The sequence below is a fragment of the Lithobates pipiens genome, unplaced genomic scaffold (assembly GCF_037356315.1).
Source record: "Lithobates pipiens isolate NorthernLeopardFrog02 unplaced genomic scaffold, aLitPip1_a1.2 Scaffold_16, whole genome shotgun sequence".
In the NCBI taxonomy this organism is placed as follows: Eukaryota; Metazoa; Chordata; class Amphibia; order Anura; family Ranidae; genus Lithobates; species Lithobates pipiens.
Window position 1 is genome coordinate 179,378,099 of NW_027507748.1, and position 27,041 is coordinate 179,405,139.

The 27,041-nt window shown below is 42.4% G+C and overlaps 1 long non-coding RNA gene across 1 annotated transcript; it reads right to left on the bottom strand.

Annotated features, from left to right (window-relative positions):
* Positions 1-1,706: 1,706 nt before the first annotated feature.
* Positions 1,707-27,041, bottom strand: LOC143984291 (uncharacterized). The gene is made up of 3 exons (XR_013274775.1): positions 26,957-27,041; positions 14,981-15,116; positions 1,707-1,946 (listed from the first exon to the last, which is right to left on the bottom strand). It is a non-coding gene; the product is annotated as an uncharacterized LOC143984291 (long non-coding RNA).

A 27,041-nucleotide genomic window follows, 5' to 3' on the forward strand; every position in this document is an offset into this window, starting at 1 on the left:
CATGCTTGGCCAGTCCATCACCTTTACTCTCAGCTTCTTTAGCAAGGCAGTGGTCTTCTTGGAGGTGTGTATGGGGATGTTATCATGTTGGAATACTGCCCTGCGGCTCATCTCTGAAGGGAGGTGATCATGCTCTGCTTCAGTATGTCACAGTACATGCTGGCATTCATGGTTCCCTCAATGAACTGTAGCTCCCCAGTGCCGGCAGCACTCATGCAGCCCCAGACCATGACACTCCCACCTTTGACTGTAGGCAAGACACACTTGTCTTTGTACTCCTCACCTGGTTGCCACCACACACACGCTTGACACTATCTGAACCAAATAAGTTTATCTTGGTCTCATCAGACCACAGTACATGGTTCCAGTAATCCATGTCCTTAGTCTGCTTGTCTTCAGCAAATGGTTTGCAGGCTTTCTTGTGCATCATCTTTAGAAGAAGCTTCCTTCTGGGATGACAGCCATGCAGACCAATTTGATGCAGGGTGCAGAGTATGGTCTGAGCACTGACAGGCTGACCCCCCCCCCCCCCCCCCAACCTTTCAAACTCTGCAGCAATGCTGGCAGCACTCATATGCCAATTTCCCAAAGACAACTTCTCGATATGACGCTAAGCACATGCACTCAACTTATTTGGTTGACCATGGCAAGGCCTGTTCTGAGTGGAACCTGCCCTGTTAAACTGCTGCATGGCCTTGTCCCACGTGCTGCAGCTCAGTTTCAGGATCTTGGCAATCTTCTTATAACCTAGGCCATCTTTGTGTAGAGCAACAATTCTTTTTTTCAGATCCTCAGAGAGTTGTTTGCCATGAGGTGCCATGTTGAACTTCCAGTGACCAGTATGAGAAAGTGAGAACGCTAACACCAAATTTAACACACCTGCTCCCCATTCACATCTGAGACCTTGTAACATTAGCGAGTCACATGACACCAGGGAGAGAAATTCGAAAATTGGACCCAACTTGGACATTTTCACTTAGGGGTGTACTCACTTTTGTTGCCAGCGGTTTAGACATTAATTAGTGTGTTGAGTTATTTTGAGGGGGCAGCTAATTTACACTGTTATAAAAGCTGTACTCTCACTACTTTACATTGTAGCAAAGTGTCATTTCTTCATTGTTGTCACATGAAAAGATATAATAAAATATTTACAAAAATGTGAGTGGTGTACTCATTTTTGTGAGATGCTGTAAATCCTCAGCACCTTTGGAAACCCATATATTACCTTCTAGCTGTGACATCAACAATGTTCTGTACATAGCCTCTGTGAAAAGCAAAGCTGGGGGTGAAATCCTGCAGGTCCTTGCACAACTGGTTGCCTACAGGAAATTACAGAGGGGCAGAGACAGAACCGTGTACAATGAAAAGAGCAGCAGTGACTGATCTGTATTATTAGAATCACCTTCATTGATGCAAAGTTAGGATTAGTTTTATGCTAAATTGGCGCATGGGTCTAGAAGAAATACACAAATATTGGGCACCAATATTAAAATTCAGCTTTAATATCTTATGGGATATTTATGGACAACTCATAAATGTCAGTTTATTGATTTATTTAATTTAAATCAAAAATTATTTTACCCCGTAAATTTTTGTCAAGGAAAAAAAAAACAATATACAATATCAAAACTATAAGGGAATATCAGTTTGCATGAAGCCGAAGATGAAAGTACACTTCCCAAGTATGTAATTACCATTACACAAAATGTTAATGATAGATTCTTTTTAATTGCATGACACTTCTATCAGACAACTGCTGCATTACAAATTACAAGTGTAGAATGTTTTTGTCAGTTGAGATTTGGCATAAGCTAAGATGTTTTCCTGATACTGTGCTCAGTAGTCCACATTATATGAGCAGATGGCTTCCTGGAGTATGAGCTTGTTGTTGAACACCACAATATGTATTTAGCTGAATCTAGCAATGAGTAACAGCATTCCCGATTCTGAAAAACAAAGATGGGAAACAAAGAGTAGTATGCAAATAAATGCAGTCTTATAAACCATTATTGAATCTCACCCTTAACCATTAACAGTTATTTGTATTCTAGTAATGGCTACCTATACAGGTGAAATGTAAAGGTATGTCTGCTTAAATAAGAAGTGCATGCTTTCAAAAAAGTAAACATCCCTACTCACCTAGGTGGATGCAACATCAGTGGGATGCTACATCTATCCCCAGATGCCTCTAAAACTGAGAACTGTGCGATCAAATACCACTGATTGCTCAGTTCTCAGTCTTAAATGAATGGAGAACAGTGACTGGCTGTTACCGGCTCTCTGCTCTGCCACTCCATCGTTCACCGGAGCAATTGGCTGTAAAGGGGTTGAGAACGACTGAGGCTGAGCCAGGTGCCGATTCCAGGCTTCTGGGTGGATCCCGACAATATGGCTGGGACCTTTCCAGAGCCTGTACCGGCTCTGTAACATCTGTGCTATTCAGGCATCTGGGCAAATCCCAACATTATTATCAGGATCCCTGCAGAGCCTGAATCAGCTCTGTGACGTCAGCCGACAGTGTACTTTAGCCTGCTGTCGTCTGAATCTGGGTCACAGGAGTGTATATCTAAGTGCACTCCTATGACCCACAGGAGAAGTATAATCAAAAAAGCTTTGGCCATACATTTCCTTTAAGGTCTTAAACACAGGGATGTATGCATGCCAGAAACATCCTGAGTAAAAAGTTGTATATAAGTTGTACGCACATAACATTTGTGCTGAAGTTTACATGCGTATAGTGTAAATGGATCCCATCAGTTGCCGCCGCTGCATTGGACCATGTGTCAATATAACAAAGTGTAGCCTGCAGTGACTCTGCTGCTGGTTACAGACTATTGATGTTGACATGTCCATCCTGAATGAGTGGTTCATGCAGTGGCAGAGCATGCAAACATAGGACAATGGACTAGTCACCATTCCTGCTTGTATCTTCTCTGCAGCTTTTCTTTTCCCTACTAACTTAAGTGCATTTAAAATGAGAACTTTTTTTTAGTTTTGGATCAAGTGGTGAGTGGTTAGAACCTCTGTCAGGTTTTTATTCCTGCCTGTGCCAGCATAAGATAGATACATACTTTTGATTTGTTCTGGTGACTGTCACTAGAATCGGAAATGAGAGAGAAACCAAAATTTTGAGTTGCCACCAGAAGAGGGATAGACAGGAAACCTTCTAGCAGGGACACTTATTCCAGTGACAACTAACAAGGCATTTTCTCTCAATTTGTAGAGATTTGTAGATATCACCAATGGGGCATAGATGAAAAATAAAACCTGAGAGGGTTTTTCACTATATCTTACTCCATCCAAAATGAAATTAAATGTGTTGGGTTTAGTTATACTCAAACCCAGTACATATCGGGGGAGATATACTAAAATTGGTACAGCAGTGAATGGTAGCCAATCGGCTTTTAACTTTAGCTTGCTCACTTAAGTTTAGACAATAAAATCTGGAAGCTGATTGGTTTCTATGCAGTGCTGCACCAGATTTTGCATGCTCCAGTTTTAGTAAATAACCCCCACTGTTTTAGGGTTTTGCTTCCTCATATCAGAGCTACTGTCCTGCTGACGGATGAGGAAATATTTAAAAAGAAGCATGGGAGATGGAATAGCATAGATTCATGGAATGATTGAAGCAGAGGTAGGAAAATACTTGCTCCACAGGTTCTCAGCATAGCTTCTTCCCCAGAAAGCATATCTACCAGCATTAGACAGAGAGACGCCGTTTGGTACAAGCTATGTAGGCAAAGGATACATCTCTACTATTCCCCCTGGGTAGATGAACTACGAAGAATGCAAAATATAATTTGTTTAAACCCAAAGGCACTCTTTTCCCCTCTGCATTTCTTTTATTTTTCAAAGTAATAAATGCAATCATTTAGAGGCTAAATAAATGTTTACTGTAGTCTAACACTTTATTTAGTACACTGTTATAGAAGTTCATACATCAGAACAAAAAATTACAAATGAGAAGGAGATGGAGAGTGGGATTTGCTACAAGGTGACAATTGAAATGAAACACAGTTGGTAGCTATAAGAAAGCCTTCATTAGAACAGTAAGCAGCAGTGACATTACCAAATCTAACATTCTTTAACTTTTCTTAGATTTTCCATATAAGGCCTCATATACACAGGCATTAGAAAAAACGAGCTGCAAAGCCACTACCAATGCCAGGAAAAAGTGGCTGTAAAAACACGCTTTTAGTAGCTTGTTGCATTGTCGTTAATGCACGTTTAGCCTTAAAAGAAAAAATCTTCACTTTTTTAGTTTAAGTCAATTTTTTTTGGGGGGGGGGATCATTTGTATTAAAATTTACTTTACCATAGAGAAATACATACATACAAAATGACAGGATTTAACCCGGTATCATATCTTACTGAGTTAGTAACCTCGAAAACCTAGAAAACTATGAAACAAGAAAGAAAAGAAAAGTGCATAGGAAAACTAGACAAGGACTAAGGGTCCTATCAGCTATGTTCATCATCATCATTGTATAGTAACCATATGGAACAGTAAGGATCCCTTGTTTAAAACCCTTCAATTCACACGTGAGAGAAGTATGAGTTTAAGTCCACTTTAAAGGCACACAACAGTCAAAACAAAAAAATGAATCTTGACATACAGGGAGACTAGCCTATCTAATTAGTATTCCAAAAAACGTACTGAAAAACATTTGATGATTTTAATAGACCCCTTCAAACTGTATACAAATATCATTTCAGAATTGCTGTATCATGTAGAACTCTTGAGAAACACAAATATAACTTTTAATGACTAGAATGTATTTAATCACATAATGTTTCTGACACGCTGCATGAGTTCAATAAGGCTAAAAGTGATTTCTCAATGTTTGGTGTATCTCGCAGCAATGTCCAACAATAGTCAGCCATTAATGGATTCCAGTTACTGTTTCCTGATACTGTTTTACCATGGTGGCAATGTCTTGATGAAGCCTTTCACCATGTTTGTTACTAACTGCACCTAGAATTTTGGTAAGTGTGAATGCAGAAAATGAATGTTTAGTGACATGTTGCACTTTGTTGTCTTGTAAGCTGTAAGAAGTTTGTCAACCAGCTGAATATAGTTTAGTGCTCTGTACTTGCCAAGAAAATTCTCAATGACGTGTTTCCAGGTACATTTCTTTGGATTTTTGAAACTCTTGTGATCGATGATATATTTGATTTGTGGATCAACAAAAAGCCTTCTTTAATCTTGGCATCAGCTATTCTTGGAAACATCTGTGATAACCACTTCAATACCGAATATTTTCACCCCCTTCCTGCCCAGGTCAATTTTCCGATTTCAGCACTATCACAGTTTGAATGCCAACTACTCAGTCATGGAACACGTAGATAGTTACATACAGTAGTTAATCTGATTTAAAAATCCACCCAGTTTAACCAACATAAAAAAAAAGAAAATCAACAAAGTCAAATAGAAAACCTCCATATACATTATCCAATACCCACAGTTGATCCAGGGGAAGGCAAAAAAAAATCCCAAAAGAATAAAGCATGATCCAATTTGCTCCAGAGGGGGAAAAAGTCCTTCCCGATCCAACAAGAGGCAATTGGATATTCCTTGGATCAACTTTACCTATAAATATTAGAATCCAGTTATAGTTTGTGAATTTAGAAAATAATCTAGGTGTAGCACTGGACTGGGCTCTTTACCTTTGTTTCCCAGCACTGCTGACAAAATAAACACAGAAAGGACTTTTTATTTTTTTATTTTTAAAAGGACTTTTTTTTACTTCTCTCCTATGATTGACTGCTGCAGGGAGAGAGGAGGCTGTGCCCTGACTGGCTGTTGCTACAGCTGAAGAGGACCTGCCCCTAGTAACCCTGGGGAAGGAGGACTCCTGATTAGCTGCTTAAGCCAGGCTGGTGTCCAATTGGCTGTGGGACTTTTTCAGCCCCACCACAGAGAGAAGCAGGAGGTCCATGTGGGATTTTATTAAAGGGCTCTAGGACCTAATTAGAGAGCCACTTATGGAACAAGAATGCCTGGCCAGTACAATAAATCCCTGGGAAATGTTCTGTGAGTAGAGAAAGAGAATTGAGAACTTTCTGTGACAGTTTATACAGAGTCTGGGAGCTGAACTGTACTGTGTCTGCCCAGAGGGTGTTAGCCTGGAAGCTCGTGTTACAGGGCTCGGGGCTGCAAGAAACCACAGGACTGTTGTTGTTAGCTGCTCACCACATGCTGTTGCCAGAGGATCTGTTCTGCCAAGAAAAGTGTGCTGCACCTGAATTACATGCAAAACTGTGTGCAAGGACCAGGCTGTGGGCTGTTGCTATGCTGAACACTACTTTCTACAGTGAGGGAGGAAAGACTGTGCTTCTATTCTATATCGAGTGAGTTCCAGTTGCTCACAGTGACCATGTGTTCCAGCTACCTGCTAAAGCTGCAGAGAGCTGGCTCAAGAGGAAGGACGCCTTCACCCCCCTCCCCACCCCTCAGGACTAGAATCAGTCATCAGTGGTAAGGAGCTTCCAGACACTATCTGGTTTAATTTAGTCTCCACTCCCCAGCAAGGGCCCCATCGTCGGAAGACTCTCTACATATTCCCACTGGCCAGTGGTTAGATAGAGCAACTCTGCATTAGGTAGTAGGTAGGCTGTATTGCCTTTGCACATGCCATTTGTGTTGCTGTACTATGTAAGACTCTCATCAATCTGCAATTACAAGCCAATATCGCTCACTAGCACCTGCCTAGTGCATGTTTGTGCACCAGTTGCTTCCCAGGCGGATTTGGTGAACGAACAGTGACATGCTCTGAATTGTGTAACTTAACAAGGTGCCTACATTGCTAGAGACAAAAAAGCAATACAATAATATGAGCAAGAATGGGCTGCACACCCCAATGAAAGCATATAGTGTATGGAAATTTCCCTGAGGGGTTTTGTAGAAAATAAATCCAAAATAATTCATAAAAAAATAATAAAGGTGAACAAATACCACCAAAAGAAAACTCAATCTGTCTCAAAAAATGATAAAAATGTAAGTGCAGTGTTAAACTCCATCAAGAGTTGGTTCTGGCCAGCTCAGTGGATTGCTTTAAGAAAGAACTATGTAGCATTGCCCCCACAGGAGTCACTGATATTTTTATTGGGTCTCTTCTGCCCTGCATCTGTGATTACTTGCCCCTTTCCTGAACACTGACACACCTTGAAGGTTTAAATGGGCTTTATTTAATGGCAAAGCCCTAGAAAGGAATGGGTTAATTAACAACAATTTACAATATAGCAATGTAGGCACCTAGTGTATGGAAATTTCCCTGAGAGGTTTTGTATTGCAGCAAATAAATCCAACATAATTAATAAAAAATTGTTTATTACAAAAATAGTATGTACAGGCACAACTGTCTGTCAAGACATGAGCTCTAAAACCAAATACTAGAAGGCATAAAGTGCATAATTATACAATGGTACAATAGACATGTAGAAAGTCATACAGAATAAACTCCAATGCATTTCGACCGTGTTTTAGTCTTTGAGGTCTTCTTCAGGGAAGAAGGATATAGACTTCTGAGAAATATAATGTATCAATCAGTACATTGAAAACCAAACATTAAAAATGGTTGATTAGCAAAAAAAAAGCATAGGTAAATTTACCACTGAGCAGCTTTATTTTAAGCCTTCCAGCAATTATGCCTGAGATTGTAGCCCAAAGATCCAGACAGTGGAACAAGAATAGCACCCGCCCCTCAAGAGGGCACACACCCACCAGGCCACAATGAGAACCTGCGAGAGGTCAAACTTGTTGCCAAGAAAGAGGAGGGGCGAGGGAGGCAAATGGGGGGAGGGGGGAAAGGAGATGTCGGGCGAGCATTAAAGGAGGGGCCTAATAGGCCTCACAGGGAGGTCACCAAGCGAGAGGAGGGTCCCAATTCAATGTAAAGATTAGATTAATAATTGCTCCAATTAATGATTTCAGGGGTGAACCCATAAACGAAAACGTGAAAACGTGAAAGTGAGAACGTGAACAGTGATAGTGAAAAAGTGTAAAAAAAAGGGGGGGGGGGGTTGAGAAACCACTGTTTGTGAATCAGAGGACCCCAAAAGAAGCAACAAAAAAAACTTGAAGGGAAAGTGGTAGCAATCAAGTGAAAAATAAAATAAAATGGGGTGCCAAAGCAGGAGACACTAGAGAAGTTAATTGAAAATGATGAATATGAGCGTGAGCAGTGAAAAAGAGAAAAATAAACAAAATGAATGAGAATAATATTGATGAACTGCAAAACGTATGTAATCAAAGAAATCTTAATAGGATGGCCCCGAAAATGAGGCCATGAAGTGATGTGCCACAATAAAGTGAACTAAACAAAAAACAAGAGAAAACAGTGAAGTGATGAGAGGGGTAACGAAATAATAGTACTTGATCTTAAGATTACCTTAAATGTATAAACAGTTATAACTCAATGGAAAGAAACTCAAGTCCCAGGGGGAGACACTCCTCAAATATTGAAGAGTGTCAACTGGTGAATAGTGGGAATCTATAAATTACAAATTAAAAAGTTTCAAAAAATAAGTCATGAATAGTTAGGCAGAGGGGCTAAGTAAGCTGAGTATGCAGCATGTTACTTGCTAGTATGGGTGAAACTCCTTTATCGATCCAACCCTGGGCTGTCTGAAGACAGACTGCCATGACACCTACTTGCTTAAATAGGGAAATAATTAACCAAGGGAAGCCTCCATCTGGGCTGGACCGCACAGGCCCCCTGCCCCCTCACATGTGCACCCACATTTCCACACCCTCACGCACTCCCCACACCACCGTCCCCCCACAAGGCAGATCCCACACAAACAAACACTCCAAAATCCGACAGAGAGGAGGGGAGGGGGCCGTCATTCTTGTTGCAAATGCTTGTAACATCAGATGAACCGTGCACGCCACCAACGTTTTTGCACATGTGTGGTGAGCTGAAGGATGTTCGGGAAGATCACGGGATGCTGCTGGCAGACCGATGCAGCCCCCAGTGGTCAAGATGAAGGCCACCGTGGCTATGAAAAAAGGAGGGGGGATACGCCAGTACAATTTTGCTGCCATTCCCCCCTCCCTGCCGGGAGGTTCAAAGGGCCTAGGAGAGCATGCCAACCCCAAGATGGGCAGACGCCACAGGTGCACACCGCACAGCCCGATCCTAAAAAGGGGAACGAAAAGGAGGACAATAGATTTTATTAAGAAAAAGATATAACTGGTTTTCACAATAATAAGGGTCAATTCTGATCATTATAATACGAAAAATATCAAATGAAGCCCATGTTCAAAGAAATATAAAAAATATATGAAAGCATACCAAATAGGGGCAAAAGTGATGGACTCATTGAGGCCAGGAAATACTGTTGCCTGCAAATGAAAAATCCTTTGTTGCTCACGCTGTAAAAGAGATTTGTTCCAACCATCCCCTCCTAACCGGGATGTGAACCCAGTTAAGGGTGGCGAAAGAGACTTTGGGCATAATGTATTTGTGTGTTAACACCATATTTCTACCCAACGGTAAGTGTAGATTCCCAATTTGCATGCTGTAAATATGTGGGGCAATGCGACAACTCCTGCCTAGTTTTTCCTATGTAGAATGCTTGTCATTCACAGAACATTACATAAACTAGGCCACGAGTGCAACAATTCGCAAAATGGAGAAGTAGAAAAACCTTCTCTTTTTTAATTAGGGAACACTGCGAGCATTGACCGCAGGGGAAAGAGGGCCCCTAGTGGGACAATGCTCTTTAGTCATTTCTCCTTTAAATTCACTGGTTACTAGGTGGTCCTTGACTGACAGTGTCCTTCGAACGGTGAGGAAGGGAGCATCTGGAACAAATTGGTGAATTTTTGGGTCATCGGTTAGAATTGACCAATGTTGTTGGAGGATCTCTCAGATTTTTTGATGCTGTTTGGAGAAGCGCATAATCAGTCTAGTGGTATTAGATTCAAGAGGTCATTTGAATTTTGTCCTAAAAAGGAGGTCACAACGAGGCCAAATGGCTGCTTTGTTAAAGGCCTTCCGTAGACAGGACCGACGATAACCCCTTTCTAGGAGTCTCTCCTGTAATTTTTCAGCTTCTTCCCTGAAAAGGTCTTCATTAGAACAATTTCACTGAAGGCGCAAATATTGTCCAAATGGTATGAAGTTTTTGAGGAATACTGGATGGGAACTATCGGCATGTAGCACAGTGTTCCCCGCCATCTCCTTTCTAAACAAGGTACTACACAGTTGCCCCCTTGGAGTAGAGAAAACCCGAACATCCAAAATGGTAATTGTATTTGCATCAAAGGAGCGAGTGAATTTGAGATGGTAATTGTTCACATTGGTAGGATGATAGAACTCCATCAACATGGCTTCTGTCCCCTCCCTGACGATGAAGACATCGTCAATATACCTCAGCCATACCTTGATATGGCTGGTGTACTTGACAACGTCAACATCATCCAGGAGTGACCGCTCCCACTCCCCCAGGTACAGATTGGGGTAGGATGGGGCACAACATGTCCCCATTGCAATGCCCCGCACCTGGAGGTAGTGGGAGCCGTCAAACAGAAAAAAATTATGGTTAAGTATAAACTTCAAACCGTTCAAAATAAAAGTGTTTAGTGATCCGTCATGGTAAGTACCATGTATAAGGATCCTGGAGATGACAGTCAGACCTTTCTCATTTGGGATTGAGCTGTACAAGGCTTCTGTGTCCAGAGCTACCAAGATCGATTCATCTGTTAGGGCTATTTGTTAAATTTTCTGTAAAAACTAAATAGCGTCCTTAGTAAAAGTAGGCAAAGCAAGAACGTATGGTTGTAGAAGTGCATCAATACCTCGACTGAGATTTTCAGCTATACTACCATTGTCAGACACAATAGGGCGACCTATGGGGTCGCTAGGGTTTTTATGAATCTTTGGAAAGGCTATAGAAGGTAGCAACCCGAGGGTGCTTTGTTCTGATAAACTCCCAAAGGTCCCTGGTGATATCCCCTGAGCCTATGATCCATAAATGCATAAAATAATAGTTTTATACCACACGGAATTATTCAGAATTTGGAGGCACATACGCTTGTAGTGAGAGCTATTCATCATGACAATGTTGCTACCTTTGTCTGACGCCTTTTTGATAATAGACTTGTAAGGGCCTTAGTTTCATTGGCTGTAATATTAGTAGAATTGGTCATCTTTTGTGGTAATTTACATAGCTCTCTAATTGTTTGTTTCAAAAACATGGATACATTGGGATTGCTATTCATCTGGGGAAATTTGGTTGAAGCTTTCTTGAAAAGTTAACAGGGGGTTAGTGGTAGGTGTATCAATTCTTCAAGAATTTGATCAAGGTCGATTTGGTCGATCAGATCAAGGGTATTACTTTCTTGATATATCAAAGTGAGATCACGTAGTGCTTTGAATTCCTTCATACTAAATAACAACCAGTCTGTGGTGTCTACTTTGGATTCCTTCTTTGCATGGAAGACCTTCAACAGGATCTTCCATGCAAAGAGTTGTATATCCGTAACAGCCTCAAATAGATCGAAGTTGGCCTCTGGACAGAAAGTTAAACCATGTGACAGCAGGTGGATCTCTGCATCGGTTAATTTGTAAGCCGAGAGATTGATCATGCTTGGGGATCGTACTTTATCCGAATGACCTATGGATCCAATCCCTTTCCCCCTTGAGAATTTGAGAATTTGAGGGGAGGAATTGGTTCCCCCGTGCTGGGTTTAAAGTCGTAGTTAGTTTAGATTGTTCTTGGATTTCAGCCATATTTCTCACGTGGATTGATCCATCTGGGGGGAGGAGGGAATGAACCCACCCATCTCAGCATGATGACCACTGGGAGAAATGGCTGCAGACGGAATCCGATCCACCGATGTAATTTCATCAGTGTGGTGATTCCATGTCCAAAGTTCTCTTTTTAGGTTCTTGTTTGAGTGAGCCCCTGTTGGTCCTACTCCTTTTCTGTCTACTACGTTTATTGGGAAATGTATGGGATTCCTTTTGTTAAGTCGTATGGATCTTTTTAGGGTCAACATTTTTGGAGTTCCTTATCTGATGCGTCTTATGTTGCTGTAAATTGGGACGATGCCATTTATAGGCTCGCCCCTCCGAAAAGGCTAGCTGATCCCTACAAAATTTGGTCTCTTTTTTTGAAGAATATTTTTATTGTGAATGGATAAATTATCCTTAAGTTTCATTTGAAGTTTGTGAAAAAGAATATGATCCTTATAGGGGACCAGAGCTAGTACCTATCGTAGGATTTAGTGTGCCAGAAAAGGGCCGACTTCTTTTCAAGAATTCAACCCAGTTTTTGAAACAAAGAGGCAATTTTGGTCTCAAGCTGGATCACCTTTACCAAACTCGGTTTGGTAGCCAGACATGGGATTAACCCAGTCTTCCACTTGGAAGGTATTCATAGTGCAGTAAAAAACAAGTGTGCCATTAAATTGCCTCAAAATAAAGTTTTTACAAACATTAAAATAACATTAGAACATGGAACAGCTGAGCTTGTGTCTTGACTCACAGAGTATCATAAATAGGGAGCAGGTGTTTAACCACCCAAGAGCAATTGCTAGAGGCAAAAAGCGATACAATAATATGAGCAAGAATAGGCTGCACGCCCCAATATAGTGTATGGTAATTTCCCTGAGGGATTTTGTATTGCAGCAAATAAATCCAAAATAATAAAAAAAATTGTTTATTACAAAAAATATTATGTACAAGCACAACTGTCAAGACACAAGCTCTAAAACCAAATACTAGAAGGCATAAAGTGCATATATAAAAAAAAGCTGCTCAGTGGTAAATATAAAACTCGTTACCTATCTTGTACTTTTTGCTAATCAACCATTTTTAATATTTGGTTTTCAATGTACTGATTGATACATTATATTTCTCAGAAGTCTATATACTCCCCTCTGAAGAAGACCTCTACTAAAACATGGTCGAAATGCGTTGGGATTTTTGTATGACTTTCTACAGCTATTATGCCATTTACATGTCTATTGTACCATTGTATAATTATGCACTTTAAGCCTGCTAGTATTTGGTTTTAGAGCTCATGTCTTGATGGACAGTTGTGCTTGTACATACTATTTTTTGTAATAAACTATTTTTATTAATTATGTTGGATTTATTTTCTGCAATACAAACCCCTCAGGGAAATTTCCATACACAAGGTGCCTACATTTGCTATATTATAAATTGTTGTTAATTAACACATTCCTTTCTAGGGCTTTGCCATTAAATAAAGCCCATTTAAACCTTCAAGGTGTGTCAGTGTTCACTGAACTGGCCAGAACCAACTCTTGAGGGAGTTTAACACTGTACCACTGTACTTAAATTTGTATAATTTTTAGAGACAGATTGAGTTTTCTTTTGGTGGTATTTATTCACCTCTGGGTTTTATTTTTTGCTACATATACCAAAAAATACCAAAAATTTGTCTTTGTTTTTGTTATAAAATGTTGCAAATAAATACACTTTCTTCATAAATATAGGCCAAATAGATAGAGTCTACAAACTATGAGATGCATATATCTGAAAATCTGATGTACCAATGGCCTTGAAGCCCTAACATGACAGGACAGTACAAATACCCCCAAATTACCTCTTTTTACAAAATAGGCAACCCAAAGTATTTAGTAAGAGGCATCATGAGTTTTTTAGGCTCCATGTACACTGGAGCTCATAAACTGAAGTTTATTGGAGTTTGGACGTTTTTTTTAAAAGCCCATAAACTCCACTCTATGTTAGCCTATGTGTCCATGCACACATGGAGGTTTTTCAGCTTTAATGAGCAGTGGAGTTTATGGGCTTTTTTCTGAACTCCAGAAATTCGCGCTCAAAGTGCCGTTTTTCACCGCCAAAAAACGACAAACGCTGATAAACGCTCATAAACGCTTATAAACGTTCATAAACGCGCGTTAATTAGTGTTCGGCATTCTATTTTTTCAATGCATTGTGGGAGTTTGGAATGTACTGTGGGATTTTTGGAGTGTCCTCTGTGTATTTTTATTGAAAACGCCCATAAACGCTAACGCTAATAAACACTCATAAACGCTAGTACAAAACGCTGTTAAAAGCAAGTTTTTCAACCAGCGTTTTCTGCCAGCAATCTGGCGTCCAGAAAAAGTTTTTTTGAGCTTCAGTGTGCATGGAGCCTTAGAGTTGTAATTTTTTGTCAGAATGTTTTGAAAAATAAAGAAAATAAATAAAAAAGTGTTTTTCTTTACATATTGTCACCAGTGCAGTAGATCATGATCATATGACTGGTGTAGGGGTGATCAGGGACTGTGAAAATTATTTTTTAACATTTTGTTTATTTTTTTTACAATGTTTTTCTTTTTTTTATTATTTTTTTTATATACTTTGACCAGAGCAGTGCAGTGTTACTACTCTGGGGAAGTGATCAGGATTTTTTTTTTACACTATGGTTGCTTATAACAGTGATGACAGTGAAGATCACTGTTCTAAGCAATAATTTTTATGAATAGAATTCATTCATGTGCCATTATGTACAACTGTGATAGTAGTCATTGGCCACAGCTATCACATGGTGCAGGTGCACTGTGATTGGCCTGTGGGGAGGTGCAGCATGATGCAGCAGCAATAAGCACTCAGAGTGTTGTTGCAGAGAACAGAACTTATATTAATGTACTGTAGAATCAAATAATTCACAACAAACCCAGTGTAACAGGTGGTGTCAGGGGGACTAGGGCCTTTAACAGGGTCAACGTAGGAGCAGAGGACCTGATTCAACCAGCTGCTCCTACATTAGTGGTGCTACACAAAGAAATGTGTTAAATCAACTTGGAGACATCGAAAGACGGAAATGTTCATACCTGGTGATAGGAAACATCATCCTTGCGGTCTTGAATCCAATAGTTCTGCCTTTGATTTTGACAAAAATAAGTCCCTGACCAGGTTGTCTAATTCTCATTGTGTTATGAGATGAGGCTTACCAGAGCCACACATTACAAAATCGTGATCATTGTCACTGTCCGTACCTGGCTGGTGCATTGTAGAATCTTTATCTGTTTTGTCTAAGCTCCATTTTCTGGCAGATTATCATCATGTGGTCGTGGTTGTCGTGTCATTGTCGCGGTCAACACGTTGTCGTACAGTGGCCCCTGATGACGTCCCCTGTAATAAAAGACATCAGGTGAAGCTTGGCAGGCTGACATCATCACGTTCATTGGATTGAGCGATGCTGTAAGTCCATGCTTCTTACTTTTCTATGTTTGTAAGTATTCTCATGCTTTTAAAGCAAAAGTAAATCGTGCCAATTTTTCTTTTTTTTTTAAAAAAAAGTCCTGCAAAGTAAAGGCATAATATGCTGGTATGCATTGTATACTTACCTTAAAACGAAGTCCTGCACTGCAGTGCTGTAAGCTCTCACAGAAAATTCCATCTTTACCTGGTCTTCCTTCCGGGTTTGCACCCTCCGCCGCAGTGACGTCACTCCCGCACATGCGCATGGAGCTCTGAAGGGACAGCATGGGTATACCGCGGGTGACAACACCGTCTGCATGAAGGTTTAGGAGATATTCATAGTACCTGAAAGTAATGCCGCGTACACATGACCAGACTTAGGTCCGACAGACTTTCGACGGAGTTCTGACGGAGTTCTGACAGAGTTCTGACGGACTTTCTGAATGAACGGACTTGGCCACACACAATCACACCAAAGTCCGACGGATTCGAATGTGATGACGTACGACCAGACTAGAATAAGGAAGTTCATAGCCAGTAGCCAATAGCTGCCCTCGCATCGGTTTTTGTCCGTCGGACTAGCACACACACGAGCGGATTTCTCGGTAGGAACTGGGTCCGGCGGAGTTCTGGCGGAAAAATTTGAAACATGTTCCATTTCTAAAGTCTGTCAGACTTTTGCAAATCAAAAGTCCGCTGCAGCCCACACACAATCGAATAGTCTGCCGGAATCATTCCGTCAGACTTTTGATGTTGAAAAGTCTGGTCGTGTGTACGCGGCATAAGCCTTATTATAGGCTTACCTGTATGTTCAAGCCTACAGAATGGGTTAACCTCCACCTAAAGTCAATAAATTGTTGTACAGGATTATGCTATGTGCCTTGTATCCTTTCTCTTATGGTCCGTGTTTGGTATATTTCCCTGAGGCGATTAACAGCTGCTGAGTGTTCACTGTGTAGCTTTTTGATCTGAGCCCCAGGGCTGGTTGACTGGGGCTCATGCTCTCATTATATAGGGGTCATGTGCTTCTGGTCAGAAGATTGAATTTTCTTTATTGGCAGTGAAGCACTGAAGTCAGATGTGAATTTTCTTTTGTACTGATCACATATTGGACTTATCTGTGTATTGATCACATATTGGATTTTGACTTTGGTTTATGGTGGATGTCTTTGATGTTTTTGAGGGCTTTCAAGGATGTTCACTTTCTAAGGGGGGCTATTTTATTTTATTGATGTTCATGTTTTTCTTTTCATCAAACCTTATTGCACTTCATATGTGATGCTGTTTTTTTTGCAATTACATACCCATTTAAAAGGGTAGCACAACATTTTTTTTAACATTATTGTGATATCTTGTATTCAGATATTTTGATTTTAACTCTCTTTTTGGTATTTGGCTATACAGCTTTATATTGATTTTCATATTGATGATTTCTATTTGTACCTAGCTCAGAGTTTCCCATATCTAATATACTGTAGTACCAAACAAGCCTGATTTTTAGGAATGATAATGACATTGGAAGATAATCATATAGTTTATCTAATTAAATAATTAAAATAAAATTATCAAACTATTTATTTAGCAACAAATTGTTTCCACCCTCCTGCTTTAAAGAAAGGGTTACTCTACATACCATGTGTTGAATTACGAAAGATTATGAACTATTTGATTTAATCTCATAAACTAGAGGAGAGGAAATGCACATAAATTAGATAACCTCATTCCAGGAATTTTCATCCTTAGGGGCCCCTCTGCTAATTTTTGAACTGCCATGGTATCCCCAATCTTGTATAGAAGGGATGAATTGCCGTAGACAAATTATTCCCCAAATCCCTGTATGTTGTGTTCTTTAAGATACACATCCAAGAGTCTCTTAAAATACCAATACTCCAAGCTCACATCACCAATTATGGAAGAAAGTTCCACATCCTTACTGTCCTGACAGTGAAAACCCCCCTGTGCAGCTTAAAGAGGAACTACAGACTGCTCACTTAATTTGTAAAAACATCTTTGCCAATCTGAAGCTTTGCTCAACCACTTTGCATATTATTTCATATATACTATGGTTCTGTCCTTGCCAAATATGCTGCAGAAATCTCCCTCCACTAAGTCTGGCTGCATCCATTTTAACTGTGGGAAGCTGAAGCTGCTGCCTGTTCACTTCCTGGATTTACACAGACACACAGAGGCACACCTTCAGTTCTGCAGCCCTGCAGCTCTCATTGGCCCTCTTATGACTCATCCCCCCTCCCTTCCTGGCAAACGCTTATAAGAGTGAACGAGAGAGCTGTCCATGATGTCATAAGCCTAGGTTTTTTACCAGAAAAGAAACAGGAAGTGGGCTGTAAGGTGTTTACTGGCAGAAAAAAACAAAACGTTTTACTATCCAAAGTTAAAACAACAAGGGGAGAAGATTTAATAGAAGGAAAGTTGAAAAAATGACTGAAGGTCCTCTTTATGGTTAAACTGCTTTTCCTCCAGCATTACTTGGTCATAACATTAGCTGTAGAAGCAGCTTATGTTATCCTGTGGGGGGTTATTTAATAAACTTGGAGTGCAAAATCTGGTGCAGATCTGCATAGAAACCAGCTTCCAGGTTTTATTATCATGGCTTGGTTGAACAAACTGAAGTTAGAAGCCGATTGGCTGCCATGCACAGCTGCACTAGATTCTGAGTGCTCCAGTTTTAGTAAATCTCCCCCTATGTGCCTGTGCATAATAGGATGTTTAGGGGCAAATTTTAAGCTTAGCGTTTAGAGGCATAAAAAAAAATTCTAAATGCCTGTACAAAATCGCTCTATATACCGTATTTTTCACTCTATACGATGCACCCCTCAAAATGGGGGGGCCGAAAGGTCTGTGCATCTTATGGAGCAAATATTGACCCCTCCCTCCCGCGTGTGCTGGGTGATCTCCCAACTAGACCTGTCACTCAGAGCAGTCCAAGCGGTCGAACGGAGTACGGTTGCGGCAGCTGCTTGGGCTGCTCCATCTTCTATCTGAGTGATAGGGGGATGTGATGACCTCCTCACCAGGGAATTCCAGTCTGTGCGAGGTGGAGGACTGTAACAAAGTCACACCTCCTAGACAAATGGAACACTGATCCAATGATACAGTGAATCAGTGTGACTTGTATCATAGGAGGCGGGACTTTGTTACAGTGGGCACCAGGATATTAGAATCTGTGACAGAGCTCTGTGCGGTAAGGCTGCGTTTCACGGGACTGGAAAGGTTGCATGGGCACAGGTCAGGCTGCATTTCATTGGCACAGGTCGGGCTGCATTTCATTGGCACTGGCCAGGCTACATTTTGTGGACACTGGTCAGGCTGCATTTAATTGTCACTGGTAAGGCTGCATTAAATTTTTACTGGTAAGGCTGCATTTAATGGGCACTGGTAAGGCTTCATTTAATTGGGCACTGATAAGCCTGCATTTAATGGACACTGGTAAGGCTGCATTTAATTAGGCACTGGTCAGGCTGCATTTCATGGGTACTGGTAAGTAGGGATGAGCTTTGTGTTCGAGTCGAACATACGTTCGACTCGAACATCGACTGTTCGCCCGTTCGGCGAATACCGAACATTATTGGCCAATCACAGCGCCGGCAGCGAGGAGAGCCATGATTGGCCACAGGCAGGATGCCTGTGGCCAATCATAGCTCAGGCTGTGTAGTACACGCCCCACACTATATAAGGCCGCCAGCGAGGCGGCCTTGTGTAGTGTGTTGGCATCTGAAGCAGTTAGTGGGTGTTCTGTGTACCTTCAACACAGTATACACCGATCGTTATCGGCCGATTTTTCGATCTTGCTCTTCTGTAATGGTTGTTGTCTGCGTGCCCTGACCGCAGTATACACCGCTATATTCACCTATATAGCTAGCGATATATCTATCTTTTATAATAGAGCTTGCAGTCAGTGTTAGGAGCTTGTGCGTGCTGTCTGGGTGCTCTGTACCCAGTACACACCGCTATATCCACCTACATAGCTCTTCTCTATTTGAGCCATCTGCCATCTGCAGGAGTTATTGGAAGTTGTGTGTGCCTCCAGCACAGCACAATATACATCTGTATTTACCCTTTATTGCTGGTGTTCTATAATAAAGGCATCTGCAGGAGTTAGTGGGTGTTGTGTGCCTCCAGCACAATATACACCTGTATCTACCCTTTATTGCTGTTCTCTAATAGAGCCATCTGCAGGGCTTAGTGGGTGTTGTGTGCCTCCAGTACAGTATACCCCTTTATCTACCCTTTATTGCTGGTTTTCTATAATAAAGGCATCTGCAGGAGTTAGTGGGTGTTGTGTGCCTCTAGCACAATATACACCTGTATCTACCCTTTATTGCTGTTCTCTAAGCCCACGTTTGCAAACCAAATCCGTCGGATTTTGCCCGTCGGATTTAGTACGACGGATTGTGTCCGAAACTGTTGCATACACATGGTAGGGCCAAGTTGGCGAAAAATCAGATCTTTCAGAACGTGATGACGTAATTTTGTTACGATAGGACTACATTCAGGCTAGTAGCCAATAGCTTTGATGTAGGAATTTGATCTGAGCATGCGTGGCACTTGGTCCGATGAAAATGCTCTACACATGATTGGATTAGGTCCGTCCGGCCCAGTTGGTCAGGAAATATTTCCAACATGTTGGAAAATTGGGTCGGACGGAGATTCGGACGGAATCAGTCCGATGCATACCACACACAGTCGGATTATCTGACGACATGGTCCGATAAGACTCATTCAGACAGATTCTCCGACCGTGTGTACAAGGGCTAATAGAGCCATCTGCAGGGCTTAGTGGGTGTTGTGTGCCTCCAGTACAGTATACCCCTTTATCTACCCTTTATTGCTGGTGTTCTATAATAAAGGCATCTGCAGGAGTTAGTGGGTGTTGTGTGCCTCCAGCACAATATACACTACCCAATTGCTGTTTTACCCAACTCCCTTCAGGGCATTACCATGTCTAGAAGGCCAGCAAGGAGAGGCAGACAGGCGCGAGCCGATAAAAGAGGGCAAGCAGGCTCTGTGTCTAGAGACAACAGTGCTGGTCGTGGACGCGGTGCATTGTCATCATCAGCACGTGGCCATGGGACACGCTTGTCCTTCTTTTCGGCAGCTGGACATGTTGAGCCGCAACATGCCAACGACTTGGTAGAGTGGATGACCAAGCCCTCTTCATCCTCCTCATCCTCTCTCACCCAGTCTCAGGGTACTAGCAAAGCAGCTGCCAACGCATCGTCTTCCCTCGTCTCAATGTCATCATCAGTAACTCCTTCCCTAGACCCACCACGTCCTCCTGAGGAGTCTCCTGAACTCTTTGAGCACAGTGTTGGGTACATGCTCCAGGAGGATGCCCAGTGTTTTGTAGGCTCTGATGATGACACTCAGCTAGAGGAAGGCAGTAGCGTGAATGAAGAGAGAGGGGATGCTCAAGAAGGACAGCAATCTGGCAGTCATGTTCCACAAGCTGCAGCATATTGCCAGGTTTGCTACAGCGATGAAGAGGGAGGGGATGATGAGGGCACTGACTCCACGTGGGTGCCTGGTAGGAGAGAGGAGGAGGAGGAGGAGGAGGAGGAGGAGGAGGCACATGTCCAACGAGGCAGGATGCCCTCCGGGGGCCAGCTTAGGGGCAGCACACCGACTGAATCACACCGCAGAGCTCCGCCTGTGCAGGGCGCTGCCTCTGTGCGTTATTCTAAAAGTTCTTTGGTGTGGGCCATTTTTGAGACGAGTGCATCAGATCGCACCACTGCTATTTGCAACATATGTCTCAAGCGTATGTCGCGTGGCCAAAACATCAGCCGCTTGGGCACCACATGCTTGACCAGACATATGTTGACCTGCCATGCAGCTTGTTGGCAAGCGTACCTCAAAGACCCACACCAAAGAACAAAGCGGACCTCTCCTTGCTCCTCATCAGCTGGCATCTCCAACCCCACTAGACCTTCAGTCCTCTCTGAAACCTGCTCTGAGAGGAATGAAGGTGTAGAATTAGGTGTGTCACAGCCAAGTGCTTCTGGGCACTCTGCTAGCAGTACACCCACGTCCGATTATAGCAGGCAAATGTCCCTGCCCCAGCTGCTGGACCGGCGAAAGAAGTTCACTCCCAGCCAATCACATGTCCAGCGGTTGAATGCTAGCTTGGCCAAATTGCTAGCACTTCAACTGCTGCCTTTTCAGTTGGTAGACTCGGCCCCCTTCCGTGAGTTTGTACAATGTGCGGTTCCTCAAGGGCAGGTCCCCAAACGCGACTTTTTCTCACGGAAGGCGATTCCGGCTCTCTACCAGCATGTGGAAGGCAATGTCCTTGCCTCACTGGACAGGGCGGTCAGCGGTAAAGTGAATATTACCGCTGACTCATGGTCCAGCAGGCATGGACAGGGACGTTACCTGTCTTTCACGGCCCATTGGGTCACTCTTCTGGCAGCTGGGAAGGATGCAGGACAAGGTACAGTAGTGTTGGAGGTTGTTCCGCCACCACGCCTCCAAAATGCTACTATTGGTTGTGACACATCTCTCTCCTCCACCCCCTCCTCTTCTTCTTCCTCCATGACCTCTTCCAGTGCTCTGTCCTCAGAACCAGCGGTTCTCCTTAGGCGTTCCAGGGGCTACGCAAGTATGCAGGCAAAACGATGCCATGCCGTGCTTGCGCTGGTTTGTTTGGGGGACAGGAGCCACACTGGGGCGGATGTTTTGTCAGCTCTGCAGGGGCAGGCCGAGAGGTGGTTGACGCCACGCCAGCTTAAGCCAGGAATGGTGGTTTGCGACAATGGCACCAACCTCCTCTCCGCCCTCCGACAGGGACAACTGACTCATGTGCCCTGTGTAGCTCACGTCCTTAACATGGTGGTGCAGCGGTTCTTGGGCAGGTACCCGGGCTTACAGGATGTCCTGAAGCAGGCCAGGAAAGTCTGTGTGCATTTTCGCCGATCATTTAATGCCTGTGCTCGGCTGGCTGAGCTCCAAAAGGAGTTGAACCTGCCCAAGAACCGCCTTATATGTGACATGCCCACCAGGTGGAACTCAACGTTGGCCATGCTGCAGCGGCTGCACACGCAGCAGAGGGCCATCAATGAGTACCTGTGCGACTACGGCACCAGGACAGGGTCAGGGGAGCTTGGTTTTTTCTCACCACGCCAGTGGGGCATGATCAGGGATGCATGCACTGTCCTGTCACCGTTTGAGGAGGCCACAAGGATGGTGAGCAGTGACAGTGCATGCATCAGTGACACTGTACCTCTTGTCCACCTCTTGGAGCATACGCTGCGTGGAATAATGGACAGGGCACTTGAGGCAGAACAAAGGCAGGAAGAGGAGGACTTCCTTGCCTCTCAAGGCCCCTTCATCCAGACGGTGTTCCTGCTGTGCCACCCATCACACAGGAAGAGGATGAGGAGGAGGAAGAGGAGGAGGAGGATGATTGTGTCAGCATGGAGGTGAAGGGGGGGTGTGAGTGTGCCTGGCATGTTCTACTGTGTAGTGTCGTGTTGGTGCAACTCACCGATCCTCTCTCCTCGGTGCCGGAACGAAAAATACCGACACGGAGGAGCGATTACATCACTTCCTCTGCCTGTGTTTACATTACAGGAGAGGAAGTGATGTCACGGAGCATTTCCATTCGTCGGGAGCGATCGCAAGGGGGTGGCCATGAATGAATGGCCGCCCCCTCATCCCGGATCGCTCCCGAACGAATACCGACCGCCGCAGGCACCGGGGGGGGGGGCGGGAAGGCAGGGACGTCCATATGCCTGCCCGTGCCATTCTGACGACGTATATCGTCGTGCGGCGGTCGGCAAGTGGTTAAATGATGTTATTTCCGTTTAATGTCATTTTGTGCAGGGACTGTTCTAAACACGGGAAACACGTGGCACTTCACAGGCATACTACAGACACCCCCCAGGCGTGATATTTAAAGGAATATTTCACTTTTTTTTTCACTTTAATCGTCATTAAAATCAGTGCTCCCGCCAAAACGGCCATTTTTAAAAACATTTTAGGCATTGACCCATGTCCCCTGGGGCAGGAGCCAGGTCCCCAAACCCTTTTTAGGACAGCATCTTGCATATTAGCCGTTAAAATTAGCACTTTTAATTTCAAACGTTCGAGTCCCATAGACTTCAATGGGGTTCTAAAGTTCGTACAAATTTGGGGTCCGTTCGAAAGTTCTGGTGCAAACTGAACCAGGGGGTGTTCGGCTCATCCCTACTGGTAAGACTGAATTTAATTGTCACTGGTCAGGCTGCTTTTCATTGGCACTGGTCAAGCTGCATTTCATGGGCACTGGTAAATATTTTAGTACACCATTTGGTTCAGAATATTTTTTTCTTGTTTTCTGCCTCTAAAAGGAGGTGCATCTTATGAGCGAAAATAGGGTAAGCATTTTTTTTTCTGCCACAAGAACTGGCGTTTTTTTAAGCCCAGTATACATTAACCCTTACGACTTTGTCTATAATTGTGAATTAGTTACCTTGAAACTAAACTCTTCTTATGTGCTGTTTCCTTTTTTCCTCTAACTCTGTATTTCAAAAAATAGAAGTGCCAATCTGTTGATTATTTTAAATAATACCATGCTCTTTGATAGAAATGTTTCTTTAATATAATCTTATCAATCTAATTAAATGTTTTATATAAGCTTGTTTGTAAAATAAATCATGCAGTTATTTATAAAAAAATATTCAATCACATTAAAGTAATTTTAGTTTTTTTTTGTTCACTTGTCTTATGGCTTACTGAAATCTTACATCTCTGTTTATGTTAAATCCCTAGAGATGTACTAGACAGAGGTCTCCTGATAGATACAGACTACAAAACGGAAAAATTACATAGGACAATTTTCACTTGCTTGAGGCAAAGTTGTACTGACAGCAAATGGAGATCAATGTAGTGTAATGAACCATCAGCTACATGCGTCAACACAGCATTCTCCCCACCTTTAACTATTCCTATCATAAGTGATGGCACAACTTTTAAGCTAAGGTACTCTTATTCAATTTTTTTTTTAAATCCGAACCTATAGACTGTCTTAATGTTTTATATTTTACAAAGTTTCATTAGGTTGCTTAGAAATAAGTCTTTTGAATATATCTGTTTGAAGTTTTCTTTCATTAATGCATTAATGTATTATGGTACCAAATCATAAAAGCTGAGAGCAATAAACGTTTTAAATATACATTAGCCATTATTAATAAAACATGTATCAGCACATAACAGAATCACAGATTGCTTTTGGAAATAAAGCAAAAAAAAATAAAAAATGTAATTCTCTTGGCTTTTAGTAATAATTAAGGGAATTTTGTCTGAAACAAATTGATATGAGTTATAGAAAAGCTGTACAAAGTGAAGTGCATAGGGGCTTATTTACTAAAGGAAAATCCACTTTGCACTGCAAGTGCACTTGCAAGTGCAGTCACTGTAGATCCGAGAGGGACATGCAAGGAGAATAAAAAACAGCATTTTAGCTTGCGCATGATTAGATGATAAAATCAGCAGAGCTTCCACTCATTTCAGATCTACCCCTTATGCCGCGTACACGCGACCGGACTTTCCGGTAGAAAAGGTCCGACTGAATCATTCCGTCGGATAGTCCGATCATGTGTGGGATAGTCCGATAGTTTTCCGTTAAAAAATTACGATGGACCTAGAAATAGAACATGTTTCAAATCTGTCCGACGGACTCGATTCCTATCGGGAAAACCGTTCGTCTGTATGCTAGTCCGACAGACCAAATACAACACAAGGGAAGCTATTGGCTACTGGCTATTGAACTTCCTTTTCTAGTCCCGTCATACGTCATCACATTCAAAATGAAAGGACTTTCATACAGACTTTAGTCAGTTGCTGTGTGGGCAAGTTCGTTAATTCGGAAGTCTGTCGTAACTCCGTCGGGAAGACCGTCGGACCTTTTCTGCCGGAAAGTCCGGTCATGTGTATGCGGCATTAGATTTAGAGCGACTGCACTTCCAAGTCCACTTGCAGTGCAAAGTGGATTTGCCTTTCGTAAATAACCCCCATAATCTGCTATAGCTGGCCAATTTCCCTGAAAAGGATGTTTGTGTAGCTGTCCTGCTGATATTTTTGCTACATAATATTTCACCTTATTGACCTAGAACATGTTAAGGCTCCATGCACACTGAAGCTCAAAAAAGCTTTTTCTGGACGCCAGATTGCTGGCAGAAAACACTAGTTGAAAAACCTGCTTTTAACAGTGTTTTGTACTAGCGTTTATGAGCATTTATTAGCGTTTATGGGCCTTTTCAATAAAAATACACAGAGGACACTCCAAAAATCAGTGCATTCCAAACTCCCACAATTCATTGAAAAAACAGAATGCCGAACACTAATTAACATGTGTTTATGAGCGTTTATAAGCGTTTATCGGCGTTTGACATTTTTTGGCGGTGAAAAGCGGCACTTTGAACGCGAATTTCTGGCGTTCAGAAAAAAGCCCATAAACTCCACTGCTCATTAAAGCTAAAAAACGTCCATGAGTGCACATGGACACATAGGCTAACATAGAGTGGAGTTTATGGGTTTTTATGGGCTTTTAAAAAAAACTTCCAAATTCCAATAAACTGCAGTTTATGAGCTCCAGTGTGCATGGAGCCTTAAAGTGGTTGTAAACCCTCCCCCACAACTTTGTCCCATGTAAATCAGCATAAAAAACCCTAATGAACACTGCTTGTAGATATCTCCTACTTGCTTAGTATTGTTGTAATCCTTGTTATTCTGTAGAATGATGTCACTGAGCATGCCCAGATCTCCCCTGATTTAAGGCACACTCTCTATGTCTTATCTGTCTGTTATCAGGACTTCCTACGGCACAACACTGAACTCTGCTAATCACTCAGAGCTTCCTCCTAGATACACACCATGTGACCTCACATACCATCTAAACTTGTTTCCCTTTGTCAGACTTATCAGCTTTAGCTGATAAGACTGCAGTAATGGGCATTAGACATCGGTACAAGTAAATACTATGAAATAAACAAGTAAGCTATGAACAGGGAAGCAGAGTTGCCATAGAAATGTTGGATTGAAAAGGAGGCTTGGCTAACAGTACAGGAAGTGCTCAATGTAAGGGCTGGATTACAGTGGCTATAGTCTGATAATGGCTTATTATCATGGACTAAATGAAAAGAAGCATCAGAGTGGGAGAGTTTACTTCCTCTTTAAGGGTTTGACTTCAGTGGTTACATACCGGATCTAAAAAATTAGAAAGTTTTGAAATACACCAGCATGATTGCTGGGCAATTTGATGTTTCCTCTATAAAACTTATATAAAAGGATTCCTTTAGCCCAGGTTCACACTTGTGTGAACACAGACATCACATGTGATTTGCACCTGCACTGTGGTGCCAATCGCATGCAATGTCTGTGTAATGCGAGTTCAGCCATAGAGTTGTATGGCTGAACTTGCATTGGATTCGCAAGAAAATAGCGGAGGGACTTTTTTCCCGCACTAGAATCGGATCGCATGGGTGTTCTCATCCATGCAATCTGATTCCTGTGCTAGTTCACAGTTCGCACTGCGATCTGTGAACCGATCTGGGGGTGTCATTAACATTGTATTGACACCTGCAGCGGTTTGCAGAGGGTAGTGTGAACTGCCTGTGGGAGAGATGCCATTCGGGAACTGGCGATGTAATCACGATAGTTTTCGCATCGCTACAGTGTGAAACTAGGCTTAAGGCTTAAAGTGGTATTAAACCCAAAAGCAAACATTTATTATATTGCAGTTTACCAATTCTTAGAGGTGGTGGCTGCATTACCTTCATTTTTAGGCGTTCTTTCTTTTATTTTCACTTGGTGATCTGGCCAGTAAGTCTGTTGTTCTGCTGCAGCTCATGCTGTCCT